General features: G+C 27.8%; 1 pseudogene across 1 annotated transcript; it reads left to right on the forward strand.

Moving 5' to 3' along the window:
* The first annotated feature begins 7,598 nt into the window (after nt 1-7,598).
* On the forward strand, nt 7,599-11,109 carry LOC114378971 (annotated as a pseudogene). The gene is made up of 6 exons (XR_003659403.1): nt 7,599-7,928; nt 8,801-9,123; nt 9,226-9,361; nt 9,586-9,722; nt 9,813-9,936; nt 10,303-11,109. The product of XR_003659403.1 is annotated as a probable serine/threonine-protein kinase PBL3 (transcript).
* The last annotated feature ends 7,359 nt before the right edge of the window (nt 11,110-18,468 follow it).

The raw sequence follows: 18,468 nt of genomic DNA on the forward strand, positions 1-18,468 counted from the left end.
ACCTGCAAAGAAGTATGAACCATTACAAGCTATACATTTATATTGATGAACTAGCTACGAATATTAATTCTTGTAGTTCCTTGTCTCGATCGTGCTTTAATTATCGAATAATTCTTTATAACTAAATATTTACTTCGTTGTAACGTGGCAACACGTCTGTGTGTACGTGCCAAGAAACCATGAACCTGGTCTATAAATACCTCACATGAAGACTTTTTTTATAAAAATAAAAATAAAAAAATAGGCAAGTTAGATCCTGGTGATTTATCAAAACTAAGATACACATATAAATTATTTTTCAATTAAAGCTTCAGATTCACTCCAGAATTCAAATTTTTATCTTTATCTCATGAGTTTGATTTTTACAAACTAGTTAAACTTTTGTTAGCTCAAATGCATGTGTTTGTAAAAATCACCATTGTAAAAATCGCCAAAGCCTGTCAACTGGACGACGCAATGCAAGAACAACTTCATCATTGCTTTGGCGTTTTTTCTTTGAAATGTGCATTTTTTTTTTCCATTCAGTGTGAGTAGTTCTTCGTTCATTTTATTATAATGGTTGTGTAAAAAATAATTATCCCATCAAAATAATTTCTATTTTAATTTTTTAATAATATTTTTTTACTTATATTTTTTATAATATTAATGATGGATTACAAAAATCTATAAATATATTAATGATAATATAAGATTAATTTTATGAAATTATTACTCTTTCTATTCTCTTTTATAAGCAAAACATATTTCAATTTTTTTTTTCTAAATATAAGCAAAACTTCTTTTTTATTTAATAATATTATTATTTTGTTTATGGAAAACAATAAGGAGGATAAGAAGTATGAGTTTCCAATTCACACAGCCACATGTAAACCTTAACATTGACTAGTGACCACCATCCACGCGACGTGTGTTACGGCGAGGGGTGTTGTCAGCTGTCAGTAACCATTGCCTTAAGTCAACCCTGCCACACGGAACAGCCCTTACAATTTAACTTCTAAAAATTACATCTATGTTATTTTCATCTCTAAAAATGTAGTACATGCATTATTTAATGTTAAAAAATGTTAACTTACTAATAAAATTTACTATATATAATTAGATTTAGTCTTTAAGAGACTAAACTAACATATGTTGTTCAACATTCGGATATATACCAAATTATAATATATATATTAAATCACATGACAACTATTATATATGGTGTTGTTATTATTACAATAGTACGTAAGGCATCTTGTTATACATTATTATATACGAGAAAAGGAATGAGAAAAATGATCAAAATCATCGTAAGAATGTATATATGTTTTGGTAAATTTTGCAATTAGTATTATGTGAATCATCGTAAGAATGTATATATGTGAATCAAAAGCATGGTAGTAAGAATTTTTTTTACTTTTTCTTTACATAAAAAAAAGAAGCAAACTCATTTGATATTAATGCAATGGTCTTGTTTATTCGTGGATGTCATAACTTACAATAGAATTTTAGTTCAGTTATGTCATTAAAAAACATTAATACATAATTGATTGCTTTCATGCTATGCAAATTTCTACTATAAAAATAAATTTTGAGAGGCTTATATTTTAATTAAATTTAAATATATTTTTAGTTCCTATAATTTAATATTTTTTTCGTCTTTATAAAATTATTATTTTTTATTTTTAGTCCTTAAGCCTTTAGTCATTTTAGATAATATTTTTTCCATTTTTCAAAGTATTATCTAATTATCTAAAGTGTTTTAAAGACTAAAATTAAAATAAATATAATTTATAATAAAAAACAAAAAAAAATTTATAAAAATTAAAAATATATTTAAACCTTTTAATTACTTTTAACTACTACGTAGTCAACATAAGACTTAATTACCAATAACTATTTCCTTCCTATTTTAGAAATATAAAGTTGGATCCATGGGCATACAGTCAATGGTTTCCAGTTTTTTTTTTTTTTTTTGAAAGGGGTTTCCAGTTAAGATGTTTAAATTGTGTCGGATGATTTCCGGAGAGTGTGGAGGCTGCTAAACCAAAGTATACTTATAATTTGGTTTTGAAACTTATTCTTAAAAAAATATCTATAGATTCGTATCCATGCATTTCAGTAGAATAATAAATGTATCTATAAATAGGATAATGATCTTACATGTGATTAAAAATTAGTGAGTACCTGTAATTAAGAATATAATCATAAGATGTCTCTCTATACATAACAGCAATAAAATTTAAATTTATATACTAATTTCACATAATTTACTAAAATAATTCTATATATATATATATATATATATATATAACTACGTAATATATTTTATTTGTTTTTATATAAGAATATATTAATAAATTAAATTTAAAACGTACTTTTATATAAAAAAAGTATAACTTGTTAAGACATTTATTTTTAAAAAATTATTAAAGTATATTGTTATAAACACATCCGTACATACAAACCGTATCAAATTTAAAAGGCTACTTTAAAGTCATAAGGACTCACTCTTAATCAAGCTTATAAAACCACTCATAATTTCACGTTATGTCCGTTCTTGATAGTTGCCACTAAATTAATTATCGTTTTGTTCCAGCTCATTATATATAATAATCCATGTCCAACTGAGCATGCATCTTAATATATACAGACAAATTTCATAATACTTTAAATTTTTCCATATTTATGCTCTTATATATATTTTTACAGAGTAAATGATTTTTATTTTATTTCTAGCTTAGCCAAGACAACGTTTGAAACGATGGGAAAATGTGCTTCACGAGACAACCTCATTTTTGTTTAGAGTGATAAAAATATAAAAGTGAAAGAGTCAAAGAAAATTAATGTACATGTGTTTGTAAAGTTGTATAATTAAAATTATAATTTTTTAAATATTTTTATAAAGTTATATAATGAATTTTAAGGATTTAATTGATTTTTATCATTGATATTAATATCATAATAATATTTTTGATTTTTTAATTAATCATATAAATTTATTTAAATTTTCTAAAATTTTAATTTGTAGTAAATATAAGCTTAATTATATTGGTATCAGATAAATAAAGATATTAATATTGAAAAATCAAATAAAAATTCATTTAGATACTGATAAATGATATATATATATATATATATATATATATATATATATATATATATATATATATATATATATATATATATATTTTGCAAAATACAAATGCTAAGATTATATTATCATGCCTAGAATGTATCAAAAAAATATTATTATACCTAAACCTTTTTCATTAGAATTGATCAAAATATAAATGATTATTTCCTTTTCACACGTTTATCAATCACTGTACGGGTGTGTTTTCAGCCTTAGAAGTGGGACTGGACCACCCTTACCCAGAGGCAAGGGGCAAGAACTATAAACAAGTCAACCTTAAAGCTCATATGTCCAAAATAAAATATATATATATAAATCGCAAAGCTATTAGTCTACGACGAAGTCAAATGAACAATAGTAATTAAAGCAAATTACATTTTAAATTATTTGTTTGTTTATCTTCATGTTAATTGGTAATTGTGGCTATTAGGCCATTAGTCAATAATATAACTCTGATTAGTGTTAATGATTAATTAAATATAGATCGACTATACACATCTTTGTTTTTTATTATACTTTTGTGAAGATTTATTGCAAAAAATGGAATTGCAAAGAGAAAAGTTACGGTGTGTGAGATTTTTCTTGGTTGATTAGTGGCAGTTAATGTGTAAGGTATGGTGGTTTTAAACCCCCCTTTTTTTACATCAAAATAGTAGAAAACTAAATCTATATTTAAAATAACACATTTCATTTAATCATACTTTTGGTTTCTATAGTTTAAATTATGTGATTTTAGTTTCTTAATTTTTTTTAATAAATCAAGTTTTATACTTTAAACCTAAACAAATTTACTTTTCATATTATCTAAAACATAAATAGTTTTTAATTTTTAATTTTTAAAAAATTAATTCTATTAGTATCTAAAGCGAACATACATTATGATTCTTAATGCTTTTATCATGATTTAATGAGGAAATTACTAAGTAGGAGAGTGCATGGCCATGTCTAGAAATATTAGGATTTAAGACAAATTATAAAAAGACTTAAATGAAATATTAATTATTAATTTTTATATTAATCTATTAGTTTTTTGAGCTACAAAAATAATTTAGCCTTATTTTATAGTCAACTAATTATAATATTTTACTCTTAATATATAAAATAAATAATTTATTTAATATAAATTATAAATATAAAATATAAAATAAACAAGACAAAATGATGAACCGATATAACCTAAAAATAGAAACAATTACTTGTTAATACTTTCTCTATTGCAATAATTTAATATAAGTCAATAAAGTCATATGTTATCCACTTTAACAACCGATTTCAAATCTTAATAAAATAATAGAAATAAGAGGAAAAAAGAGAAAAAAAAAGTTAAAAATAAAATAGTGAAGATAATTTAAAGTGATTTTTTTATATATACATGCATAGGTTAGGTGACATTGAAAATTTAATGAATATAATCTAATTTATGACGGTCAATTTATTTAACTAATGTCTGTGGCCATGTTTTTCTCAATTATATATATATATATATATATATAGGTCTTACTGTAAATACGTACGGTACTGGAAGAGTAAATGACCCATTGCCCTGATGGTCCCATGCCTCTCATTTCAGTGTGTGTGAAGTCTGTGATTCCTCTCATCCATCATTTTCAAGGATTAGGCGACCAAAATCAATCAATTATTGTTAACTTTATGCTTACGAATTGAATTACGTAATTGCATTTACTTTATCAATTATCATACAAGAAATATTTTTTATAACGAAATTATAAGATTTTCTTAACATTAAATTCCATTTTGTAATTGTCACCATAAAAATTCCTTTTTTATAATAATCGATTTATAAGTGACTTCACTCTCCTTAAATAGTTATATTTTTAACATACAATGTCAAGCACCAACAGGATGGCGTGTTGGCTGCGGTGAATCCTTAATACTTTACAATTTTGATCTAATAATTTCCCCTATCATACCTTTTTTTTTTTTACTGGAATTTACTTTTCTCATATAAAAATTAAAAAAAACCACGTTGTATTGGAAAAACTGAAAATTAATAGTTTCAAAGAAATTAAATTATGACACAATTCTTCAAAAAATAGATAATGCCATTCTTTTATGATTTGATAGTTCAGTTCTTAAATACTACCTTATAATTACTACCTTAGAATAAATATAACAATTAATTAATTTATTTATACTTAAAAGACGGTAGCATATATCAATACCTCCATATAATAAAATTTGACAAGTTCACATCACTTGTATTTTAAAAATACTACCGCATACCTATATATGGAATATGATATAGGGAATTAGGGATGCTATTTATTTAACACAGGGACACATCTAATTTCTTTAGGTGCATGTGTGTTGTGCTTTATAGAGTAAGATTTATGTTATTTTCACTTATATTATAGTTTTAACCTATGTCATTTTATATGAATTTAGATAAATATTCCAACAGAAGATGGTGGACCCTGTCTGAGTGTGAACTGGATTTGTTGATTGCAAGCTCGTCGACGGCTTCAAAGGGCACAAACTTTCTTAGCTTTTAGATATATATTTTAATTTAATCAACAGATTATATATATATTTTTTTAAAGAAAATAATAGGGGATCGAGATGGATGCCTATTCTTACAGTCTCATCTCTCATGTCATTATTTGTTTCTATGGGGCCGTGTTGACGTTCTTGCTTGCTTCGTGTTGACGTTAAAGTGACCACTTCTCTCATTAATTAATTTCCATCTTAAAACTGGTTTCACAAAAAATAAGAAGAAAAATAAAATAATTTTTTTTGAAATTAAAATTAGCTTATTTATAAAATATTTTATATAAATCTTTCTTATTAGCTTCTCCAAATTTATTTTTTTATACATTACTTAATTTTAACTTATAGAATTTTCTCATTTTTTTTTTATAAATACTTATAAAAAAGTTTATCCTACCAAATCCAGATAAGTTGATCAGGCGATTAAATCCATTTTATGTTTCGTTTGCTGTAGAATCACACAAAAACTCACTGACACATTTCTCTAACGTAGCAACATCATGTTTCCAACTACGCGTAAGTAAAATTAAAATTAAAGTCAAACGTGATGTATACAACAAAATTCTATCTTTTTTGTTACTTTAAGTCAAATTTGGTTCATATGTGCAAAATGTATTTATTATGAATATTTAAGATCAATCTAATTATAATTTAGCAAAAAGGCACCACTAAAAGTAATACGTTGGAGTCGAGTATCATTATTATCTCTATCTGAATATTCGAGTAATTATGTATCTAAAACGTGAAGTTAAGAATATTGGTTAAATTAAAATAACTTTTATTAATTCATCCATACGTTAGTGATAAGAATGATCATTATACATAAATGATCTTATTAACATATATCTTTAGGGCACCAGCTAAAAATTAAGAAAATATTTATTATGAAAATTATAAAAGAAAAAAAATAGATTAAATTAGGAGTTTGATTTTTTTTACTTTTAATTATAATATTTGATCTCCTAATATTATAAATGGATGATTTTGATTTATTTAATAGATTATTAACAAATAATCTTAATTAATAGAATTATTAAGTTAATTATAAAATAATTAATTATTAAAACTATGATAAAAATTATTAACACGTTGGGATTAATAATCTTTTGTTATTTTTTTTAATGATTAATAGTTTTTTTAATTAATAATTATTTTAATAAATCTATTAATCACAATTATTAGTTAATAATTTATTAAAGGGGCCAAAATAATTAATTTATAAAATTAAGAGAATTAAATATTACAATTAAAATTTTAAGAAATCAAAATTATAAATTTAAAAATAAGAGGATCATAATTACAATTTAATAAAAAATAATAATAAATAACATAAGTTTATACATTCTAATAAAAACATATATTTCTTTAATTTCTTAACCATAATCATTGTCATATGTAGTTAATTCTCTAACAAATTTATTAGCAGTGTTGTGTTTATTTAACACAATTAGTCAAATACTTTCACAATTTATTGCTGCGACCGCTGCATATGTTTGCTATCAGAAAATACTAGAAGTAAATTTTTCCAAATTGACAACAATACAACATAAAAGTCAACCAGTTTGTCAATCATCACATAATTGTTTACGTTAAAAAAGAAAAGAAAAAAAAAAGGAAAACGTCAAGAAGTAGGGCATTCTAGGAAAGTCGGAAAAGATAAACCAAATTTGACGACGAGCTCGTGTTTACTCTTACCAGGTACAATGGTGTTCAATTACCACTGGATCAAGTAGCTGATATTATTTAAGTTTAATGAAAAATTTTGAATTTGAATCTTTAATATTTATTTGTGTTAAATTGTTAGAGAAAAAATTTTAAAACTTGATAATCGGTTTGGACGATATTATCTTCCGTGCAGAATATCTATGATCTAGAAAGAAAAAAAAAAGAAGTAAAGTTCGTTTCACACGTGGCCACGTATGACGCGGTTCTTATGTCAGTGTGTGGGTGCCTTCAAAGCATAGAGAGGCGAATCCAAACACAAAGTGTTATTCTTTTCATCTCTCTGTTGTGTTGTGTTCCCCACCCCGCATTAATTCCTCACCGTCTTCTTTCTTTCTTCTCATCACAAAGACACAAACTTTCTTCCTCAACCACCCAACCCAACTTTTTATTCCACTCATCACTTCCTTGGAAATTGCAACCATAAAAAAAATTGTTTGTTTTTATTCCTTCATTCATAATAATACTTTGAAAAGTGTTGCTTTTTGGGTTGAGAATTGAGAGTTGTGGCAGGGTCTAATGGGTAACTGCCTAGATTCTTCTGCCAAAGTTGATGCAGCTCAGAGCTCCAGATCCACTTCTGGTTGGTCTTAGATCATTACCCTCGTTCTGATTTTTCTTCTTTTTGTATTTTTTTAAGGCTTGTGATTGTTATCGGAACTGGGTTTCATAGTTATGTGTTGATGATGTTGCAAGGATGTAAATTTTTTAATCTCTTGATCACATGGGTTGGATAAAATTTGACATTTTTCTCAAACTAGTATAATATATGGAATTTTTGTGTGTGGAGGGGGTGTTATGTCTTTTTTTTTTTTTGTTAATTTTAGTGTTTGTACATTTCAGCTTGAAATATTACTATCAGGGTTTGGATTATTCGAAATATCATCCTTTTCTACTTTTATGATTATGGGTTTTTTATTTTTCCTTCTTCAATTTTTACGTGGATTTAAACGTTACCGTATAGTCTGACTTTAGACATGTATTGTTTTGAGAATTGAAGTTTGGTTGGTTTTTATAAGTTGTCTGGGAATCGTGTGAAATAAGAAGTTGAGTACGTTCCCATATTTATATCTGAAGTTTTATAACTTTATGCTTTTTTTTTTTATGTTGAAAATAAGCGTTACATCAGAATGGTGAAGCAAACTTTTAATTTAATTATAAGCAATTTAAATTTTAAATGGAGGAGTTTGGAGTTCATAAAGTAATTAAAGTGGAAGATTTGGTTTTGTTTTTCTGTGATTATGTGAATTGCGTGTTGAAATCATGAAATTGAGTTATAACTAAAGAAATTTGCTGTTGTGATGCACAAAGTATGAATTACTTGTTCAGAAATGGGTTCTACTTTCTAGTATTGTTGAATGTTGATGGTTAAATTTGAAACCTGTTTTTTTTTGGCTACTTGCTTTTGTTTGTGTAGTGACACTATGGATTAACCTTGTTTCCCTTTTCTTTTAGCATCAGGAATCTCAAAAACTACTCCTTCCAGTTTATCTATTCCATCATACAGTGAAAAAAGCAATGCCTCAAGTCTTCCCACACCAAGGTCCGAGGGTGAAATCTTGTCTTCTCCCAATCTTAAGCCCTTCACATTCAATGAGCTGAAGAATGCCACCAGAAATTTTCGCCCCGATAGTCTTCTCGGTGAAGGGGGATTTGGATATGTCTACAAGGGATGGATTGATGAACACACATTTACAGCTTCAAAACCTGGATCAGGAATGGTTGTTGCTGTAAAAAGGCTTAAACCTGAAGGTTTTCAAGGTCATAAGGAGTGGTTGGTAAGTGTTTGCTTTCCCCTGCTCCAAAAGAAAAAAAGTACATGTTTTTGTTTTTATTCTCATAATAATATATATGGTAATGAAATCTTAATCTATTTTCAGACTGAGGTTAATTACCTCGGACAACTGTACCACCCTAATCTGGTTAAATTAATCGGGTACTGCTTGGAGGGAGAGAACCGGCTATTGGTGTATGAGTTTATGCCTAAAGGGAGCTTAGAGAACCATCTATTTAGAAGTAAGTTACCATAACCATTATGCCATTCATTCATAATTTGGTCACCAAAGAAACTCAGAAGAAAGAAAGTAACAAGAGCAGATTAATGCTTCCTTAAGAATGATCCTTTTTCTTAACCAACATGTTTCAAAATTATAAATCAGTTTGTTGATGGCCTAAATGAGAGATATTTGAGTTTCATTTGTTACTGCGTTTAAGATTTATGTGTTCATTTTATTTGACAGGAGGACCGCAACCACTCTCTTGGTCGGTGAGGATGAAAGTGGCTATTGGTGCTGCCAGAGGACTCTCCTTTCTTCATAATGCCAAATCACAAGTCATATACCGTGATTTTAAAGCTTCTAACATCCTGCTGGATGCTGTAAGAACAATGAGAATATAAACAGTGTTATAAGTTCTTTGTTTTTCTTTCTGAGTGAACTGCTTACTTATCTTGTAAGGGGGATTGCAGGAGTTTAATTCGAAACTCTCTGACTTTGGTTTAGCTAAGGCGGGTCCTACTGGTGATAGAACTCATGTGTCTACTCAAGTCATGGGTACTCAAGGATATGCAGCACCTGAATATGTTGCAACTGGTATGCTTTAGCTTCACCTAAATCATGAGTCTGGTTTAATTTCTGCTAAACATAATAATTATGAGTTTTAATCCTCGTTTTCGTTTCAAACTAGGCATTTTGTACCTCAACTTTTTAGGTTCATCTTGTTTTTTTATGTTGTACTATTTCATAGGATGAGGAATGCTAATAACACACTTTTACCCTCGTTTAAATGCTCTCACATTATTGAGCAAAATCTCATGATAACCTCACTAGATAACTTTGGGTCCTGTATGGGATTTCACCCAATAATTGTGTTGTTAGCATCTCTCTTCGTAGGATAAATGAGAAGAAGGACTCATTTCATCGTTAAAACATTACACTAAATCCCTACTTGATTTACAGGTCGGTTGACGGCCAAAAGTGATGTCTACAGCTTCGGAGTTGTGTTGCTTGAACTTCTATCAGGAAGACGCGCAGTTGATAAAACCATAACCGGAATGGAGCAGAATCTGGTGGACTGGGCAAAACCATATTTGAGCGATAAACGAAGACTGTTCAGGATTATGGATACCAAGTTGGAGGGCCAGTACCCACAAAAGGGGGCCTTCACGGCTGCCACACTTGCTCTACAATGCCTAAACAGTGAGGCCAAGGCAAGGCCTCCAATGACAGAGGTTTTAGCAACTCTGGAACAGATAGAGGCCCCCAAGACAGCAGGCAGAAACTCCCATTCAGAACACCATAGACTTCAGACTCCTGTGAGAAAGTCTCCTGCGCGAAACCGGTCACCGTTAAATCTAACTCCTACTGCGTCTCCTCTCCCAGCTCACCGGCAATCGCCTCGTGTGCACTAAAGCTGTGAACATAGAACATCTGTATATGTAAATTCCTTAAATTTATCAGGTTGTGTTTTGGACAGCATGCGTTGAGGCATGTGTACTTAAATGCAATTTTGGGTCATGCACGGTAGAGTAGTTAACACCATTTATCCAAATGCTATGCAAGTTATTGCAGAGCAGTATTCTGCATATATATCTCCTGTTACCAATGTCTTGTTGATAATAACAACCTGACACATTGCTTCCCTTCTATTATGGGTGTCCCTTTATTTGGTTTTGGCCTAAAACAATTCCAAAACATGGAGAGAGAGAGAGGGTTGTTGTATATACTTAACATCTTGTGTGCAAAATTTGTTGAATTAGTTTTTAATACCTTCTTATAATTTGGATTTGGATTTTGAGTTTAATTTAACTTTATTATTTTGTTTGAGTGAGAATTATCTCTCGTTTATATATATTATTTTGAGATTAAAATATATATTTTTTTATTTTTATAAATATGAAAATGTTTCAAAAGTTTGTTTTTATAAAATTTTTAGTATATTTTTTATCTTTATAAGATTAAAATGTATTATTTCTTTGTCCGGATGTAGATTTTATGATAATGATTTTTCATATCAATTATATAAATAATCAATGTAAATGTGACATTTTTTATATTGATTATGTATATAATTAATGTAAAAAAGTCAAACAGATAAGATAAGTTTAAATGTTTGAATTTATTTCAAACAAAAAAAATAACACATTTTAATTTTGTGGAGAAAAAAAATATGCTGAAAATTTTTAAAAAAATTTCAAATATTTTCATATGAGAAAGAAAAACATATTAGTTCATACTACTATAAGATTTTCAAAAAAGACTTTAAACATGTCAATATATTATCTCGTCTTTGATCTAGAATGCTGGATTTGAGTTATGAAGAAACTTGTGATGCGAGAGTTGTTACTGTCACCATGCAAATCCCGAATTATGCTCTAAATTGGCTTACATCATGGGAAGCAACGAGACCAGATATATGATAAAAGATGTGACATGACATAACTAGTAACATGTAAAATGCATGTACTTTATCAGAAATCTGAGGGTGTATTGAATGAGTTAATTCAGTTTACTGTACATGGAGATAGTTTATAGATACCTCACGTGAAGTAAAGGCTAAAAGGAATAGTTGCTTATTCAATTGAGTGATTATCTGATTAGACTTACAACAGCTTCTAGCTAAATGGACAACTAACTAAACTGAATTAATTAATCATTACACACATATGTGTGTGGCGCGGATTGGATGGATGAGGGTGTAAGGAGTCTCATTCTGAGGGCGCATCAGTTTGCATGAACTTCACTTGCATAGTTGCATTTGATGTACTCGTGTTTCTTTTCATAAAGTTTTCATTGTTTTACAAGTCATTTTGAAAACAAAATTACTGGTAACAATTAAGTCTCTTGATTAAGAAATTAAAAGTACAACTTTTTATGAAAAAAATACTAACAACGCACCTTTTCAATATAATTTTACTGTGATTTTAATAAAAAAAATTATTATTAATTACTAGTAGAAGTACTGATTTTCATTGAAGACAGATCGAAGTTTGGAATTGATTGCGGCAACATTTTTGTCCCTTGAAAAGTGATGATACATTTAATGATAATAGGAGTTTATTTTTTATTGATTCGGACATCATTTTTGTCACTTGAAAAGTGAAGATACATTTAATAGGAGTTTAACTTTTATGTATTATGTGTGTAAATTATTACACAATTAACTAATTAAACAATATTATATTATAACTTTTAAGATAAATAATAAAAAAATTTACTGTAATAAACTTATTGTACACATCGGTTTGTGTTTGATAATACTGTACTTAATAGTGTATATATACATTATTTATTCTTGTAACAACATTTCTGTTGAATTTGTTTAATTTAAAGTCAAAAAAATTAGTAATACATCTTTCACCACATTGTTTTAAACATACTATTTGTTGATCGAAATTTTGTTAAAAATCATTAAATTTTGTAGGCTTTACTATTTTTTTTAAAATCAATCTCACTCATGGTTTTGTAAGTTTTATTAGTAATAAATTTTAAACAATAATAAAATAGGCTAAAAAGTAATTTTTAGATAGTTCTAAAAAAATTTAAAATGATTAACTATGTTTTTAGTCTCTAAATTCTTTCAAAATTCGATTTTTAGTTATGAACAAAAATTTGATCAGTCACTATCCCTCAACATTATTTTTTAAGGTTTTTAGTCCTTTAATAAAAGTTTGACCAATGGAAGTTCTAAGTTTTTTAAAAAATTAACTTTTAGTAGTTGAACAAAAGTTTGAATCTATTATTTTTAATTATTTAATAAGATTTCAGGACTAAAATTGATTTTTTTTAAAAAAATTTAGAGATTGTTTTTATTGTTTCTCAAATGTAGTAAAAAATGTTTTAAAAAGATGTAGAAAATCAACTCGGTCCCCTTTTTTTATCAAACAAGTTTTCATTTTGAAAATGCATTTTCAAATTGAAAACTTGTAAATTAACAACCACCTTAAACAACACTTTAGGAATTTCGATTTGTCATACTTTTGTTTGAGAATTAAAAATTCTTAAAGGAAAAAAAGTTGAGGATATATATCAATCAAACTTTTGTTTAAAGACAAAAGACAATTTTTTAAAAAAAATTAAGGATTAAAAACTTAGTTAACCTAATTTAAAAAGCTACAACCATTTAATGATCAAGGTTAATTTCCATGCTATGATCGGCAACCGGAATTGAATGCATGCTTTAAAATGCAAAATCCAACATTATACATAATAAAACAAAATCACACTTAGGTTGTTGTACATCCTGTTTTTTTACTCTCATTACATAATGAAATTATGATTCCCTTGTATTTTTTTTTCAAACCAAGATGCATTATGGAATCATGATTCTGCTGCACAAGAAGGGGTGTGAAAACCATGCACAATAGAATCATGATTCTGTTATCCATGATTTTCGTCCACCCTGTTGTGATGCGGAAACACAATTCAATAATGTATTTTGGGGATGAGTAATTTTGAAGGATGAGCCAATAATAAATATCATTAAGGCCAATAGCAACTCCCCACCTAACAATCAAAGTTTAAGGTGCTTGGCCCAAACAAACAAAAATGAGGTGATGTATACTCCATATCTCAGTTTTATTTTTCTGGGCTAGTAATTTTTTGGTCCACTTTTATATTTAACATGCATGGAAATTGGGGAATTACTTCTTGCACCATGTTTTTCTCTTCCTGCTCCACAATTTCCTATATTTCCCTTCATTTTTATGGAATGAATATTTTGAAAGTGTAAAGTATTTTAGAATAACTATTTGGAAGTATATAGGTAATATAGTAATTTTGTTGAGCTTTTCTTTTTTAATCTATAACTGTTAGTAATGAGAATTATCCTGCCTATTTGATTCAATAGATAATTTTATCCTTAAATTACTTCTTAAATTTCAAAATTTTCTTCTAATTTACATTAACTTCCAAATACTTTTTTATATTATTAGTTTTTTAATTCTATATTTTTTAAATTGTATTTAACTACTATTTTTTTATTTAAAAAATTTAGAGAGGCACGGATCCATGCCTCTCTCCCCCTAGTCAATAATAAAATCCATTAAATTTTTGAGATATTATATATTTATTATGCAAGTTTTTATTAATTTTGATATTTTCATTTGTTGAGGCATAAGTTAATAAAATTTTTCTTTTTAAAATAAAGTTAATAGAATTGTTAACATCACTAATGTATGTAATATATATAATATTTAAAAATAAATAAAATTCATCATTATTAATTCAACCAATCATTATGTTTTAAGAAATATTTAAGGTTGTGACAAGTTTTATTTCCAAATAAATATGACATATTCTACCATTAATAATATTAAATAATAGAAAATATTATTTTAATTAAGATTAATATGCTAAAAAAATAACATATTCTATTTTATGATACAAATAAATCATAAAAATGGGGAATTATATATTTTTAAAGAAAAAAAAATTATTCCTAATATTGTTCTTGACTAAATATACAGTACTCCTAATAATCTTTTACACTTTTAATTTGAAATATATTTTGTTCCTTATTGTAAGATATATGGACCCTCATCAATTACTATTTTTTTACACTCTTAATGTATTGTAGAAAATTAATGAAACATCCATTTTTCTGCAACGTTATTTCACTCAGAACCTATGGAAAGGTGTTTTTAATTGGTCGGGGTTAGATTTTGTTTTGCCCAATGATATTAAACAACTCTACTTGCAATTAGGATTGTGTATGTCCGGGAGGAATCCAGGAAGGTAAAATATATGTTTTGACATGCTACATGTTAGAGCATATGGCTTCTGCCAAATGCTGTCATTTTCAGAGGAGAGACAGTTAATTTCACGGGCCTTTTGGCGAATATTAAAGCTCTACCATGGAAATAGGTACTTTTCAAAATGGGAGTGAAGCCAGGGGTATTCTTCTCAAATTGGTGCTGTAACCCCAGACAAAATGCTTTAGTTGGTAATACATATATTTGTTGAGAATGATATGGATAGTAGAAGGGTTTAAGATGTTATTTTTTGGAGCTTCGATCACAATTGTATGGAGGAGCTGTTTTTTTTTGGAATATGCATGATGGGGTATACCTGTACACCTTGTACAGTTCTGTAAGATATTTCCTTATATATATATATATATATATATATATATATATATATATATATATATATATATATATATATATATATAATATAATATAATATAACATATTACTTCTTTTCTTTTGCCTTAAAAAAAACATATACCATATTTATCGGTTAAAAAAATGATTTCTTGAATTATGTGTAATGTATTTAAATATAATAATTACTTACTTAAACTATTTAATTATATAATTATTTTTGAAATTCAAAGGATTAATATAGTGATATAATTAAGATATGTTGTGTTACATTAAAGAAAAATATCTATTTAATAAGACAATTTATGTTTGATTATTTTTATATATAAATTTTCTTGACCGATAATAATCACATTTTATGAATAAGATTAATTTCTGATCTAATATTAATTGAAATACATATCTTGAAAAAGAAATATTTTTAGAATAAAATTTAAATTTATTTATTAATTAAAATTAACTAACCTAATTATTTTTTTAGTTTTTTTATATATAAAATATCTGGAGTGTAACTTTCATTTAAGTTTTTTTTGCCTTATGATGAGTACATATTTTGTTTTGCTATATTTTTAAAAGAAAATGCTTACATTGTGATTTGGCCGTGCCTGAATATTATCATCATCAACATTCATAAATGACTTCCAAAGTGGTGTTGTAGCTTACAAATCATCTATCCAAAATATTATTATAAACAAGACTTTAGATTTAATCAAAATCCAATAATCCATAGATCTCCATCTTCTGAAAAGCATAAGAAAATATAGTACTGTCATAGCTATGATTTGAGCAACCGGTAACCCTGTGTCTGATAAAAAAATCACTGATTTGTCAAATACCATATAACTAACACCGGGAAAATGCTTGAAAACAAACAAATAATTAAATAACCATGCATACATCCAAGGCCAAAATTCAGGAAAATAATTAAACTAAACTAAATATCATTACTGACTAACCGCTTTCATGGGGTAAACAATTTTATGATGTTCCTCACCAAATTTTTTTTCTAATTTCGAGTATCACCAGGAGTTCCCCCAAACACTTCAGTATAGACTAACTTTGGATTATATTTCAATAAAGCCCTTTAATGAAGTGTTCAGGGAAACTCTAGGGAAAACCTGAATAGTATACATGCCTTGTCATCTGCTTCAAGTTAAATCTTCTTTGGTTTCTTGGTATGGAAACGTTTGCTATGTTGTTATATTTATAGTGGTATTCTCTGGTCACCACAACGCTGTTTCTGCCAAGAAATATCAACAAGCATAAACCATGCACTGAACCTAGACAGCGACCAAGAGGGAATAATTTTTTCAAAGCAGTCTCAATTTTCCTTTTCTTTTTTTGTGTTATTATGGTTGAATCATTTATCAATCAACAATTTACATTTCTGGAATCTGGCATCTTGCATGCAAATAATGTGGTGGTATCCTACGTAAGATGTCATTGTGATGCACAAGGGCAAGTTGAAGATTGATATACGATTCAACTATATACCACGGTTCGTCGCCACCTGAATTTGATAAAATATGAACCGTAAATAAAATGCTCTTAATGTTAGTACATGTGCGTAGAGTGAGCTTAAGATAACTAATGAGCCCGACAACATTTGATTCTATCATGAAACGATTGGAGTACTAGTTCATTCGAAAGTGGTCAAGTGATGGATCAGCAAATTAAGAATTAGAAAAGCTAAGATACCATGGCCATTAGCCATGCACTTTCAATGTTATGCTCTTGCCATCTTTCCCACAATTGTGACCAGATTCAACAATAGCATGGAATGAAAATTTTCTAGTAAGAATTGAACTCGAATATTAGGAGTTTACTATAACTTAGACATACATGACTTAACAATTGAGATAGATACCTTAGTAACAATAGCATGTAATAAAGCTCATACATGTATATTTCAAAAAATAATTAAAATCAACTTTATTTGGGCTCTCATTGTATATTTTAGACTATTTTATTTTTATTTTTATTCTTTTAATACAATTTATTGCTTTGTCAAATGGGGCGTTGTAAGTTTTGCTGAATTGTGGTCTGAATTGGGCTTTCGGGTGATCTTGGGAAGCTATAATTTCATATAGGGTTACTATTGGCACCGTCTCATTGCTATTTCAACCCCCAAACGAGTTGGTATTATTACAATATTACTACAAGAAAACTCAATTTAGAGACCAAAAACTCAATCACTAAATTGAGAAAATTGGTCACTAAAGCACTCAGAGACCAAATTAGAATCCACTTTCAACAAGTAGCTAAATCCTTGGTAGCTAATTTTGGAGACTGTTTTAAAGACTGATCTTGAAACCCTCTCAGTATCGATTTTATATATAAACTTATTCAATGATCGATTATATATAAACCGATTCAGTGATCATTTTGTAAGGATTACTAGTTTGTTACTAAATCAGTCTCTAAGTAGTGAATATCTACTGTGCAGTATCCTTTATTTCTTTATGTACCCACCTAATTTTTTAGATTTAAAATCTATGGATATTATAATAACATAACAACTGATATGCTAAAATCAGTAAACAGCTAGGGTCCTATTTCTAAATTTTATAATCCTTCAAACATGATAATATCTTGCATAAGCAAGCTCTTGTTATCATTTACTGGCACCAGTCCTTGTACCAATGGGAGGCTGCAATATCTGAGAGAACCACTCGTTGGCTTCAATGACTGCAAACGAAGGAATACTTCATGAATCATGATCATTTGACCTTCAAAGCCAACCCACTGTAGTTGGGTTCTGAAGGATCTGTATCAAAACAAAGCTCAAGTCTTAATTTTTTTTAAAGTAGTATAGTCTTTTATAAATACAAAATGTTGACTTGGTATCAAAATTGAATACACCAGAAGCTACATGCTAAAAACTGACAGTATGGAACTAGAGACAAATTGAGATTGGACCATAGAACAATAATACACAAGTCTAAGATTTTTACACGATGTTTTAGAATCTTGAATTTCATAGTAGCTGATGGTGAACTTACAGTGACATACGGGGCACTAT

The sequence above is a fragment of the Glycine soja genome, chromosome 2 (genome assembly GCF_004193775.1).
Source record: "Glycine soja cultivar W05 chromosome 2, ASM419377v2, whole genome shotgun sequence".
Lineage (NCBI taxonomy): Eukaryota > Viridiplantae > Streptophyta > Magnoliopsida > Fabales > Fabaceae > Glycine > Glycine soja.